The sequence below is a fragment of the Mauremys mutica genome, chromosome 2 (genome assembly GCF_020497125.1).
Source record: "Mauremys mutica isolate MM-2020 ecotype Southern chromosome 2, ASM2049712v1, whole genome shotgun sequence".
NCBI classification, from domain to species: domain Eukaryota; kingdom Metazoa; phylum Chordata; order Testudines; family Geoemydidae; genus Mauremys; species Mauremys mutica.
The window spans coordinates 166,336,872-166,349,609 of record NC_059073.1 but is presented as its reverse complement, the minus strand read 5'-3'; the positions used below and the strand labels follow the sequence as shown (position 1 = coordinate 166,349,609).

The following is a 12,738-nucleotide window of genomic DNA, read 5'->3' as shown; positions in this document are numbered from 1 at the left end:
AGACCTGCCCTAAGAATGCTACTGAGTTTCTTGGAGATATCGTTTCTCCCAAGAGCCTAACAATGGACCCACAGAAAGTGTCTGTCATCACTGGTTGGAATACTCCAAAGCATGTAAAAGGAGTTCAGTGATTTCTCATTTTGCCAATTTTTATCAGCTCTACATTAAAGGATTCTCCTGGCTAGTAGCAAAAACTGGCTTGTCCAAAAACTGGCTTATTTTGTCTGCTTGATGGATGTACAAGAAGCTAAAAAAATTAGCTTCAATAAGCTAAAAAAGCCTTGACTTCAGCTCCTGTTCTTGTGCATCCATACCCTGCTAAACCTTTAACCATTGAAGCAGACATCTGTGACCTGAGCTGCTGAAGAAAGTGCCCACATGCTAAACTGCTCAGTCTACTCCAGCCTCTGCCCACCCCACCTCAACTCTGATATATAGTCTCATTGGACTTCATTGCAGACCTGCCTCATTCCCAAGATTGCACTGTCATCCTGGTAATCTTAAATATGGAAGTAGTCCCATTGAGCCAATAATCTAGTTTTTGAGCAAAAAAAAGTGATATTTTAAAAAAATTCTGATTTGGCTGTTTTAAATTTCTTTCAGATAGTAATTCACTACAACAACAATAATCACTTTCCAGAAAATAAAATAGTTCCATGAAAGTATAATAATAGTCCATGAACACTGTAGTTCACAATGTAAAGAGCTTTTGCATCAGTTGAACTGTGTGATTACACTCTCATGTTATAATGTAATATTAATCTGAGCAGTAAAAAGACTGGGATGCTGATGAATGTTAATATTCACTTGATTTTAGAACAACTTGGTGGATGAAGAATACTGATTTGCATTAAGATAAAGTCTACTGGGTTGCATGACTCTATTATTTGTTTCTTTTACATCTCGATGAAGTAGTATTATTTGAATAAAAGCAAACACACATGCATCCACTGACTGACTAGATATAAATAAGCAAATTTTGTACCAGTTTCAATTTTGGTTTGTTTTGAATGTGACATTGATTGACAAAGAAAGAAAAAAAAACTACTCTGATGATGCTGACGACTGGGGTTGTGGTGTTTCTCACATACATTTTAGTTGATTAGTTTTGGCTTTTTGCTGGTCTCTTGAAAACAAACTCACAGAGTAAGGTGAAATTCAAAGTGCATAAGCATTTCGGAATTTGGACCATATTTACACAGCAGTATTTTACTCCACAAGTCTCCCCACTGATATTATTTCTTAGTTGTAAGGACAGCAGAATCTGACCTGAATTTACAAACCGGCTATGAATTTACAAAATTTATTCAAAGGGTTAGCTTCTACCCCCCCTTACTCATGCTAAGTAACAAAATCAATGGAACAACTCACAAAGTAATGTGCAACTCAAAGTGAATATGGTTGGCAGACTTACTTTTATTGTCAGATGTTTGGCTGCATGTATATGTTGTCTCTATATGCTGTCCCAGCTCTGTGCAGGTAGCTGGCAGAGCAGACCTCCAGCGAACCGTCCAATGACCAGAAGATCCATTAAGGTACAAAGGCACTAGGTCAGGTTTATTGTCAATGAAGCATGGTCCTAATGCCCTCAATGGTTACAGGTACACTAACACATGTATGTCCATTGCAATGGACTAGCTCAGTTAGCTGAGAGACTTTCCATTATCCTCTAGGCCAGCCAAAGACATGCTCTCTGAGACTCCATTTTATATACCAATGCAAACAAATTATGTGTTGCCCCTTGGACATAGTTTCCATGCCCCTGATATGATTTATTACCACCCATTACCTTGTACATGTTGTTTTGATCAAACATATCTGTCCATCACACCATCATCCTGTCCTTATCTTTAGGAGGAGTCAGTGTGTCCTCGTTATCTTTCGGGTGTGTGTTTGTACAATACTTAGTATCAGGGTGTTCTGATACCATCCTACTGGAATGTGTTTGCATGAGTGTCCTGTGCCTAGCACTTCTCAGGAATGTGTGTGCTTTTGCAATACCAGCCCTGGTCTTGCCAAGTTTTGTGAGCTTGCAAGCAGTCAGACCTTGACGTCTGCTCCTAGCAGACTTTTGCTAACTTTGCTTTATATCAGCAAAGCCTGCCCACTACTTTAGCTCAGGCCTTAGATCTCACACTGGGCTTCTGATACAAGGCTTTATGTCTCAGGCACTCTTTGTACTACAAATTTCAGTCATATATTTAAAATTAGACTTCTGCATTTTGCATCCTTAATCCCACAATTAGTTCCACTGAAGTCAATGGAACTGTTTGGTGAGTAACTACTCATCAGTGAGAGTGCGGTGTTTGCAGTCTGACCCATATTTAGCAAACCATATATGATTTTCCTTTTGCCTGCTCCAAGGCCCATTGAAGTCAATGAAAAGACTCCCTTGATTCTAGACTTTGGATCAGGCCGTAGTTCTTTCCAGGGCCGGCTCCAGACCCCAGCGCTCCAAGCGCCTGCTTGAGGCAGCGTCCCGCGGGAGGGCGGCAGGCGGCTCTGGTGGACCTCCCACAGGCATGCCCGTGGGAGGACCACCGGAGCCGCAGGACCAGCAGACCCTCCACAGGCACGTCTGCAGGAGGTCCACCGGAGCCGTGGGACCGGCGACCGCCAGAGCGCCCCCCGCGGCATGCCGCCCTGCTTGGGGCGGCGCAAATCCTAGAGCCGCCCCTGGTTCTTTCTACAATAATGTTTCTCAATTTATTTTCAATAACATTCATCTAGTCAGTACCCTTAACAGAGAAAATGGGTTTTTACTGATATGAAGTGGGAGAATTAAGTGACAGCAACACTAATATAATCCCTGTAAAAGGTTGTTTAAATGATGATAAACTTTCCGCAACTTGAAAACGAAGTTGATACTAATAATCACTGAATTCAGAAGTTAATGGATTTGCACATGCATTCAATATCTTGATGCATTCATCCATTTCCTTTAATGAGTTTGCTATTTTCTTGGGTCTTGGTGACTTGTCTTCCATCATGGCAAGAAGTTGAAAAATAGCTACTATTACAAATTTAGGCTGTGTGAACAGTTTAATGAATACATTTTTATTACACAGTTTGTGACAGAGCAAGTCTAAATGGCAAAGGAATCAGTTCCCCAAAGATGAACATTTTAAAAAAACCCATCCCCAAATCCCCAGCAAAGCCCTTTTTTAAAACTGCTTTTCTCAAAGTATTAGCATTTTGAGGGCTAAATTGAAACTTAAGGCTCAGCCCTGAGTAGTGGCAGTGCACAGCTGAACCATCCCAGGATGAGTGCCAGGAAAGAATTGTGTCTTAATGACACCATTTTGCCTCCAGAGCAAATTTCTACAGCTGGTACATATGGAGTGGGGAGGAAGGCAGGAAGATGCTACATCAGCCCTCATCCAGCCAGCTCCACCAGCAGTAGGATTGTCAACTTTCTACTGGCAAGAAAACTGAACACCCTTGCCCCGCCCCCTACCCCACCCCTCCTCCAAGGCCCCACCCTGGACTGCCCCTTCTCCGAGACCCCGTCCCTGCTCACTTCATTTCACTCTGTCTCTCGCTCTCTCCACACTCACTCATTCACTCATGGAGTTGGAGTGCAGGAGGAGGTGAGGGCTCTGGCTGGGGGTGCGGGCTTTGGGATGGGGCCAGGGATGAGGGATTTGGGGTGCAGGAGTGTGCACCAGGCTGGGATTGAGGGGTTCAGAGGGGAAGAGGGGACTTAGGGCTGGGACAGGGGGTTGGGGTGTGGGAAGAGGATCAGAGGTGCAGGCTCCAGGCGGCACTTACCTCAAACAGCTCTGGGAAGCAGCGGTATGTCCCCCATCTGGCTCCTACGTGGAGGTGTGGCCAGGTGGCTCTGCATGCTGTCCTGTCTGTAGGTGCCACCCCCACAGCTCGTATTGGCCGTGGTTCCCAGCCAGTGGGAGCTGCAGAACTGATGCTTGGGGCGGAGGCAGCAAGCAGAGCCACCTGGCTGCCCCATGCATAGGAACCAGAGGAGGGACATACTGCAGCTTCCAGGAGCTGCACAGAGCCACAGCAAGTAAGGACCCTACCTTAGCCCTGCTGAGCTGCCGACTAGACTTTTAATGGCCCAGTTAGCAGTACTGACCGGAGTCACCGGGGTCCCTTTTTGACCGGGCATTCTGGCTGAAAACCAGACACCTGGCAACCCTAACCAGCAGTTGTGTAGGCAGAGATAGAGCCATCGCTCCACCTACTCCCTGCCCCTCCCTACCCATTTGCTCACAGAGGACTGTATTTTTGTAAATTTCAACAGTTTAAATAGGTTTATATTTTGCATTGATTAACATGTCTGTTCCTGTTTTGGGAGAGTGAAAGAAGGAAGGTGATTGATGCTGTGACAACAGGAGACCGTATATATCCCAGTGAAGGATTTTCTTTGCTATTTCTAATCCTGTCAAGGCCTACATACAGTACATGGAGATGTGAACAATATCCCTGGTTTCCTTCATGAGAAAGATTCTGACAGTCAGAGCAACTTGTATTATAAACCAGTCAGCTCTCATCAGCAAATCAAAGCCAAGCCTGGAGATTACTAGCATGGAAGATCCTTCACACAAATCCATATGCCATAGGTGATTCGGTAACTATTACTATCCTTTGTGTCAGCACTGAACCCAGGCCCCAACATGTGTCAGAGGGCACTGTGCTATCATAATCACTTGTGGTCATTCAAGCTCCCACAGCTCCTTTTGCAACAATAGAAGAGTCCTGCCTGAATTCGTCTTTGAGTTATTATATTTTGCTACAAAAAATTCCCCCCTGCAATTATTTTTCTCTTTCCCTCCAAAGAACTGTTGTGCAGAGTTGCTAACACGGAATAGCTGCTATAAGTGTGAAGGGGGGGTCAATGTATGGATTTTCTGAGTTGTCAGATTTTTAAACTGAAATCTAACAAACCAGATTTGTCAAAATGATGAACATTGTAGCCAATGTTAGAATGGAATCTAAAAGGATAATCCCCTTTTTACTGAGGCAAGGGAGCATTAGCTTAGTAATTTTAATGCTAGTTTATTTTCAGGTCAACTTTGAACTTGAACAGTGTTTCTCAAATCAGAACATTTGGTTATTCTTAACCAATCATCAGTTTATTAAACAGACAGAACCACATTAATATACAATCAACAGTTCATCAAGCAAGTGTAGACACAACCAATACTTTAGACATGTATTGAACACACAAATACAGCCCTGCAAGCAATTGTCATAAACTGGGGTGGGCAAACTTTTTGACCTGAGGGCTGCATCTGGGTATGGAAATTGTATGGTGAGCCATGAATGCCCAGTGGGGGGGGAGGGAATCTATGGGCTGTAGCATGGGGGGCTCTATAAGGAAGGTTACCAAGGTGGGCAGAGGGGGGACTCATGGGGTATGGGGGGAGGGGGCTCTACAGGGGCAGTACCGGGGACTCCTAGAGGCCCTGCTGGCAGTGACACCAAGGTGGTCATACCAGGCACTGCCATGGGCGAAGGAACCCAACTGGGACAGATGTGGCCCCTGGGCAGGTTCGAGGCGCTCAAAGATGAGGCTGTAGGAGACTGGGAGGAGATTGGGCATAATGCTGTGAAGAGAGGGGCTGCTGCGCAAGGGTGGGGTTCTGATCCTGGAAACAGCGTGGTGAAGTTGCATCTGCGCAGTGTGGCTTTGTGCATGCCGGAAGATGGTGGAATTGTGAGTGGGGGGCTGGGGAGTGCCAGGCAGGTGGAGTGGGGCAAGCCCCCAACCCCACTCCCCAGCGGGAGCGCCAGGCAGGTGTAGCAGGGCAAGTCCCCGACCCCACTCCCTAGTGGGAGCTCGAGGGCCAGCTAAAAATGTTTGATGGGCTGGAAGCAGCCCATGGGCCGTAGTTTGCTCATCCCTGTCATAGACTATAGCTGAGTCTCTGTAATTATATCTACAAACAATGGAAATCACCAAGATTTTTATTACATTTACTTATGACATTAATCATCAATTCTTTAGTACCTAACACCTTTCCAGTATTTCTCCAAAAATCGACTTGTCTTTAAGGTATTTCTAAGCATATAGTTCCTACTATTTGAATGGTTTGTCCAAAAAGGAGCAAATTTAGAATAGCCAACACAAGCCCAGCTCTACTCACTACTGCAGAAGTGGCAGTAGGAGGCAAGAGTTTATCCACGACCCTGCCCTTGCTTTATCTTGGCCATAAAAAATTTCAAGAGCTGCTGTTTGCATATATTCTTGGGTCTTTATGTGATGGTTCACATGGACCAATGCCATGCCTGGCCTCTGCTCTGCAAAGAAAGGAAGGCTCCTTTGTGCCATTTCCCCAGCCTTGGGCACACAAGATAGGCATGGCACAATCTAGTCCTTAAATATGGTTTCCATTCCTATTGGATTGAACATCAGTTTGTGGGAATCATATTTAAAGGAATTATGTGGTCTAACTGTGAGAAGTGTGGTAATGGTCCAAGAACAGCACTGAAAGCATGGAATTCCCAAGGCTCATCCTGCCTCTGACACCTTCTGCAGCCATGGGCAAGTCATTCAGGGCAAATTTTTCAAAACTGGGTGCCAGAAATGATATTTATAGGGACTGAAAAAAATGACCTGATTTTCAGGGGTATTTAGCAGCAGCAGCTCCCATTGAAGTTATCTGTAAAATCTACATTTCCCCATCCTTGAATTGACGGTCCTGGCCTTTCTTTGCTTTTGAGAGCCATGAGATAGCAGCTCAACTACACTAGCTAAGAAATGCATTAAAAATGTATTTATTAGTTCTTTCCATCTTCAAAGCCCTTTACAAACATTATTTCAAGGCTGCATTTAATATAGAAATAATTGTATCAGGAATATAAAATAGATTTACAGCATGTTGATCATTTGTTTATGTGGAAGAATGGGGCCATATTTTTCAGCATTGGTGCTCACTTTTATAGGGTATAGTGATATTCATAGCCTAGAAGGCTGTTTGAAATATGTTACGGTAAATGTTTTGTTCAGTGGGAAAGTTTAGAATAGCAAGTATAATTCCAAACTGAACCACTTGGGATAACTGTTCATTATGACTAGCAGATCAACAGCATCAGTCTGCAGACCTCCCACCAGTCCCAGATTTTGCCAGACTGTCTCACTTTGACCCCGAAACCTCCTGTCCCAGCTGAAACAGTTCCTGTCCCATGGGGTTGGGTGGGCTCAGCTCTCTACTCCAGGTGTTGCGACCTGCCCACCAGAACATGGGGTCACAGTGCTACTCAGGTTTTGCCCAGCCTCCCTGACTATGGGGGATGAGGAGGTCAGCTAGGACAAATTTGAGTGAGTGGAGCTGCAACTCTGTTCATCAAGTTGCAATGCCAATCTTTCAAATGTGGCCCGACTCCTGCCCAGCTACCCCACAGGACAGGAGCCACAGGAACCGCTGTTGCTGGTAAGTGTGGGGCAGGCTTTTTCTGCAACTTACCCTTGGGTCTCTCATTCCCCCATCCCTCGGAGTCAGCATCTGGCCCAGTTAGGCCACTTGAAACACTGGGAGGTATGAGTCTGGAAGTATGAGTGAGTGGGACAGGAAAGTTGGACCTGAAAGAAAAAAAGAGGGACTGAGAGGCAGGAGCTAGCAATGGTGTTTGGGAGACAACCGGTCCCTCAACATGACTGCTGGATTTTCCTCCTGTATTGGAGAAACTGTCAGCCAGTCAGACATAAACAGCTCAAAGGAGCTCCAGGCAAATCCAGGTGCACAGATGACATGCACAGAAAGGGGTACCAGCAAAGGTACCACTGCTGCCAGCTCGCCTGAATCTTTAGTGAGTAGCATGGTTTTGGATGGGCTAAACCCCATCTAATAGAGATGTCAGAATCTCCAGCCCTCTAGCAAATTTGAGACCTCTGATTGGCTGCCTCACATGCCCCACTTGACCACTTCCTATGCCTTAACAGCCAATCAGAGCAGCTTTTCTGCAGAACTGTCGCTAAGCCACTTGGTCCCCAGCCTGTAGCGGTGCATGGGATTCTTCTGTCCTAAGTGTAGGACTCTCCACTCGTCCTTGTTGAACCTCATCAAATTTCTTTTGGCCCAATCCTCCAATTCGTCTAGGTCACTCTGGACCCTATACCTACCCTCCAGCATATCTACCTCTCCCCTCAGCTTAGTGTCATCTACGGACTTGCTGAGGGTGCAATTAATCCCATCATCCAGATCATGAATAAAGATGTTGAACAAAACCAGCCCCAGGACTGAGTTTAACTGTAAAAAGTATGTGAAAGTTCATAAACTATTACAATAACCTATACTTTTTGTCTTCTTGGAAATGAACCACAAAAAATAGGTTGTCATTGTTATGAACTAGTGCAAGAAAACAAGACAGGAGGGAGGCCAGCTGGTCTTTCTCTGATACAAAGAACTTTTTCACTTGTGAGTTCTGAAAATCATAATATCATGATATCCTGTCAGCCCATCTGTGGGGTATCTAAATGCCAGCATCAACAAAGGCATGAAAGATTCTGTTTTGCCACCCTTCCCCCTTGTGTTACTTTCTGCCCCACTATTTTTTCCTCCTATCCTAGCTCTCTGTCAGCTTTGCATCAAATCCTGAAATCAGCTAAACCGCATCCACCCAAGCCTGCCCTGTCCAAAGAGGAAAGAACCCAATCAGATGGCGTCTCTGACCAGAATGGGAACTAGAATCCCATGGTCAATCTGACAGCCAAAGCACCTATTTGTGACTGACCAGCCATCCAGTGCTCCAAAGACATCAACAAAAGCCATTTTCTCTACACATTTTCTATCCTATCTCTCCTCCACCTACTGTCTGTCTGTCAGAAATAGCAGAAGTAAATACCCTTCACACATCGGGACTGGAATTAAAATTAACCCTTTCTTTTTCAAAGAAAGATTGTTCTGAAAATAAGAGACCCTGATATTTTGCCTCCAAAAGGAGAGAGAGACTTTAAAGGTTTTGATTATTTGTTTTGTATGATCACTCAATTTCAGTTTCAATATAAATGTATGTTTTCTTGTGTATGATCAATACACTTTCAACTTTTAGAATGAATACTTTTGGGTGTTTGCCAAGAAATTGAGTAACCCAAGATCTCTGTAGAAAAAAACCCTGAACCTCTTTGTATCACAATGTTTAGGTTGGACAGTGAAAGAGTGCATAACACCTTTAACCCTTTTGACCCTTGAGATTACTACAACAGTGGGCAACACTAATTGTCACATACACATGCCCCAGTGATGGGCAGAGGGAGTTCAAAAATACAAAAAAGATTCCCCCCCATAGAGTCCTTTAAAACAATCTCATGATTTTTGAGGTCCAACTCATGGTTTTTGATCTCTTGAGGTTGACAATGCTGAGTTAAGGACTCCAGGACAAGTGATGTTTCAGCCACATTGCAATAAAGATCAGTTCAGTTTCTCCAGTGAATATGCCTGGGCCTGTATATTTCTCCAAACCCCATTTCTGTTCATAGTGTGATATCAACTCACATCTAGCATATGCAGGAGGTCTTCCTCTTTATTATTGCTAGAAGCTAGGTATCTGGTACACTATTCAGCACTGTTTGAAGATGTTGAAAAAGAGTTGTAGAAGCTAGAGAATGTAATGCTATCATACATAGAAGAAAAATAAAACTAAGTGATATATTCTCACTGTATATATCAGAGTCAGAGGCTCTCATTGTGACTATATGGTAGTGATGTCAGATTATTAAGGATTTGCCACAACTTCATTCAAGGACATTGACTTCTCAAGCTCATTTTAAACAAGTCTGATCCTTGACCATCCATTGGCCTCTAGTCAGAAATACACATTATCACTGTCCAATCGTAACAAGAAATTTAAATTTACTATTTTCAGTCATTGTTTTCCTGGCAGTCATGTACACACTGGTTCTGTCCAACCACACTAGCCAAAACCATACTTATAATAGTGTCCCTGAGCAGTGTGATCAGGGATTGTTTACCTAAGAATACTGCTAGACAGTGCTACAGTCTACCCAGATAGGTAGTAAGTCACACAGTGTTGAAATTGGATACAGGGAGAAAATGGTGGGCCCCCTTCCTACCAATTGAAATGAGGAGTGAGTGTATTGGCACTGCCCTCTAATCCCTCTTCCCCTACTTTAATCACTAATTCAGGGACAATTCTGACATATCTACTGCTCCCACTCCAACCTGATCCAGGAAAGCATAGTAGAATTCTGCTATCAACAACTAAGGCCTGGTCTACACTATGCGTTTAAACCAAATTTAGCAGCGTTAAACCGATTTAACCCTGCACCCATCCACACAATGAGGCCCTTTATATCGATATAAAGGGCTCTTTAAACTGATTTCTGTACTCCTCCCCGACGAGAGGAGTAGCGCTGAAATCGGTATTGCCATGTCGGATTAGGGTTAGTGTGGCCGCAAATCGACGGTATTGGCCTCCGGGTGGTATTCCACAGTGCACCATTGTGACTGCTCTGGAAAGCAATCTGAACTCGGATGCACTGGCCAGGTAGACAGGAAAAGCCCCGTGAACTTTTGAATTTAATTTCCTGTTTGCCCAGCATGGAGCTCCGATCAGCACGGGTGGCAATGCAGTCCCAAATCCAAAAAGAGCTCCAGCATGGACCGTATGGGAGATACTGGATCTGATCACTGTATGGGGAGACAAATCTGTTCTATCACAGCTCCGTTACAGAAGACGAAATGCCAAAGCATTTGAAAAAATCTCCAGGCTATGATAGACAGAGGCCACAGCAGGGACTCAGCACAGTGCTGCGTGAGAAGCGTAATGGAAAGCCAAAGAATCAAATGGACGCTCATGGAGGGAGGGAGGGGGGACTGAGCTCTCCAGCTATCCCACAGTCCCCACAGTCTCCGAAAAGCATTTGCATTCTAGGCTGAGCGCCAAATGCCTGAAGGGTCAAAAACATTTTCCTGTGTCTTTCAGGGTGTATGTTGTCAATTTACGCCCTTCCTCCCCCCTGAAAGAAAAGGGAAAAAATCGTTTCTCACCTTTTTTCAATGTCACCCGATGTCTACTGCATGCTGCTGGTAGACGGGGTGCTGCAGCGCTGAACACCAGTATCCCCTTCCCGGTGGCAGATGGTACAATATGACTGCTATCCATCATCATCATCAGCCTGTGAGTGCTCCTGGTTGGCCTTGGTGAGGTTGGCCGGGGGCGCCTTGGTAAAAATAGGAATGACTCCGGGTCATTCCCAGCAGATGGTACAAAAGGCTTGGTAACCGTCCTCATCATAGCAACTGGAGGCTGAACTCCATCAGCCCCCTCCCTTTCATGTCTAAAGAAAAGATTCTGTACTGCCTGGACTATCATAGCAGCGGGAGGCTGTGCTCCTCACCCCCCCACCCTTTAATGTCCTGCCTGGACTATCATAGCAGCGGGAGGCTGCCTCCCCCTCATTTTATCTCACTAAAAGTCAGTGTTTCTTATTCCTGCATTCTTTATTACTTCATCACACAAATGGGGGGACACTGCCACGGTAGCCCAGGAGGGTTGGGGGAGGAGGGTGGGGTTCTTGCAGGGGCACCCCCTAGAATGGCATGCAGCTCATCATTTCTGCGGGATCTCTGGGGCTCTGACACGGAGCAGCTGTGCTCTTTGGTTCTCTAGTACACTTGCCCCATATTCTAGGCAAGACTGACTCTATTTTTAGACAAAACATAAAGAAGGGAATGACCCAGGGAGTCATTCCCATTTTTGTCCATGCGTCCCCGGCCGACCTCAGCGAGGCCAGCCAGGAGCATCCATGACATCAGCAGATGGTACAAAAGGATTGATAACCATCATTGCTAATTTCCAAATGCAAACGGTGCAAAATGACTGATAACCATCATTTCATCGCCAATTTGCAATGGCAAAGGTACAATAGGGATGGTAATCATCTCTGCTACCTTGCAAAGGCAAATGAATGCTGCTGTGTAGCACTGCAGTACTGCCTCTGTCAGCAGCATCCAGTACACATACAGTGACAGTGAGAAAAGGCAAAACAGGCTCCATGGTTGCCACGCTATGGCGTCTGCCAGGGCAATCCAGGTGAAAAAGGGTGCGAAATGTTTGTCTGCCGTTGCTTTCACGGAGGAAGGATTGAGTGATGACATTTACCCAGAATCACCAGCGACACTGTTTTTGCCCCATCATGCTTTGGGATCTCAACCCAGAATTCCAATGGGCGGGGGAGACTGCGGGAACTATGGGATAGCTACGGGATAGCTACCCACAGTGCAACGCTCTGGAAATTGACGTTAACCTTGGTACATGGACGCACACCGCCGAATTAATGTGCTTAGTGTGGCCGCGTGCACTCGACTTTAAACAATCTGTTTTAAAAAACCGGTTTATGTAAAATCGGAATAATCCCATAGTGTAGACATACCCTAAGTTTAAAATGTCTGATTAATGTGATCTCTGGTGACTTCAAAAGAATAATAGTTACTTTGGCTGATTAGTTGCTTTCATTTTTGGTGGGAGATATTAGGGACAGAGTGGAACATTTGCTTCTTCATGCTCCAGTAATAGTGTAATTTATGCTGGTTTATCCTGTTTCATAGTTTCTACAATTAAAAAAAAGACAGAAAAGAAAATGTATCTCTTTTGTAAAACCATAGGGCCAGATTCTGCCCTCAGTTATAATGGTCAACATTCAGAGGAACTTACTGGAGTTTCTATTTACTTAGATGTAAAAAAACAGCATCTGGTCTGTTGATTTTAATGGCTTTACATCACTGAAGAATTTGTTCCATTATTTTTTAAGTA

General features: G+C 44.7%; 1 long non-coding RNA gene across 1 annotated transcript in view; it reads right to left on the bottom strand.

The window, feature by feature from the left end:
* The window catches only part of LOC123363905, a 94,500-nt gene that overhangs the window by 61,427 nt on the left and 20,335 nt on the right, over window positions 1-12,738 (bottom strand). The window contains exon 3 of the long non-coding RNA XR_006576937.1: window positions 7,431-7,546. This is a non-coding gene — a long non-coding RNA (uncharacterized LOC123363905). The remainder of the gene's footprint in view (window positions 1-7,430; window positions 7,547-12,738) is intronic.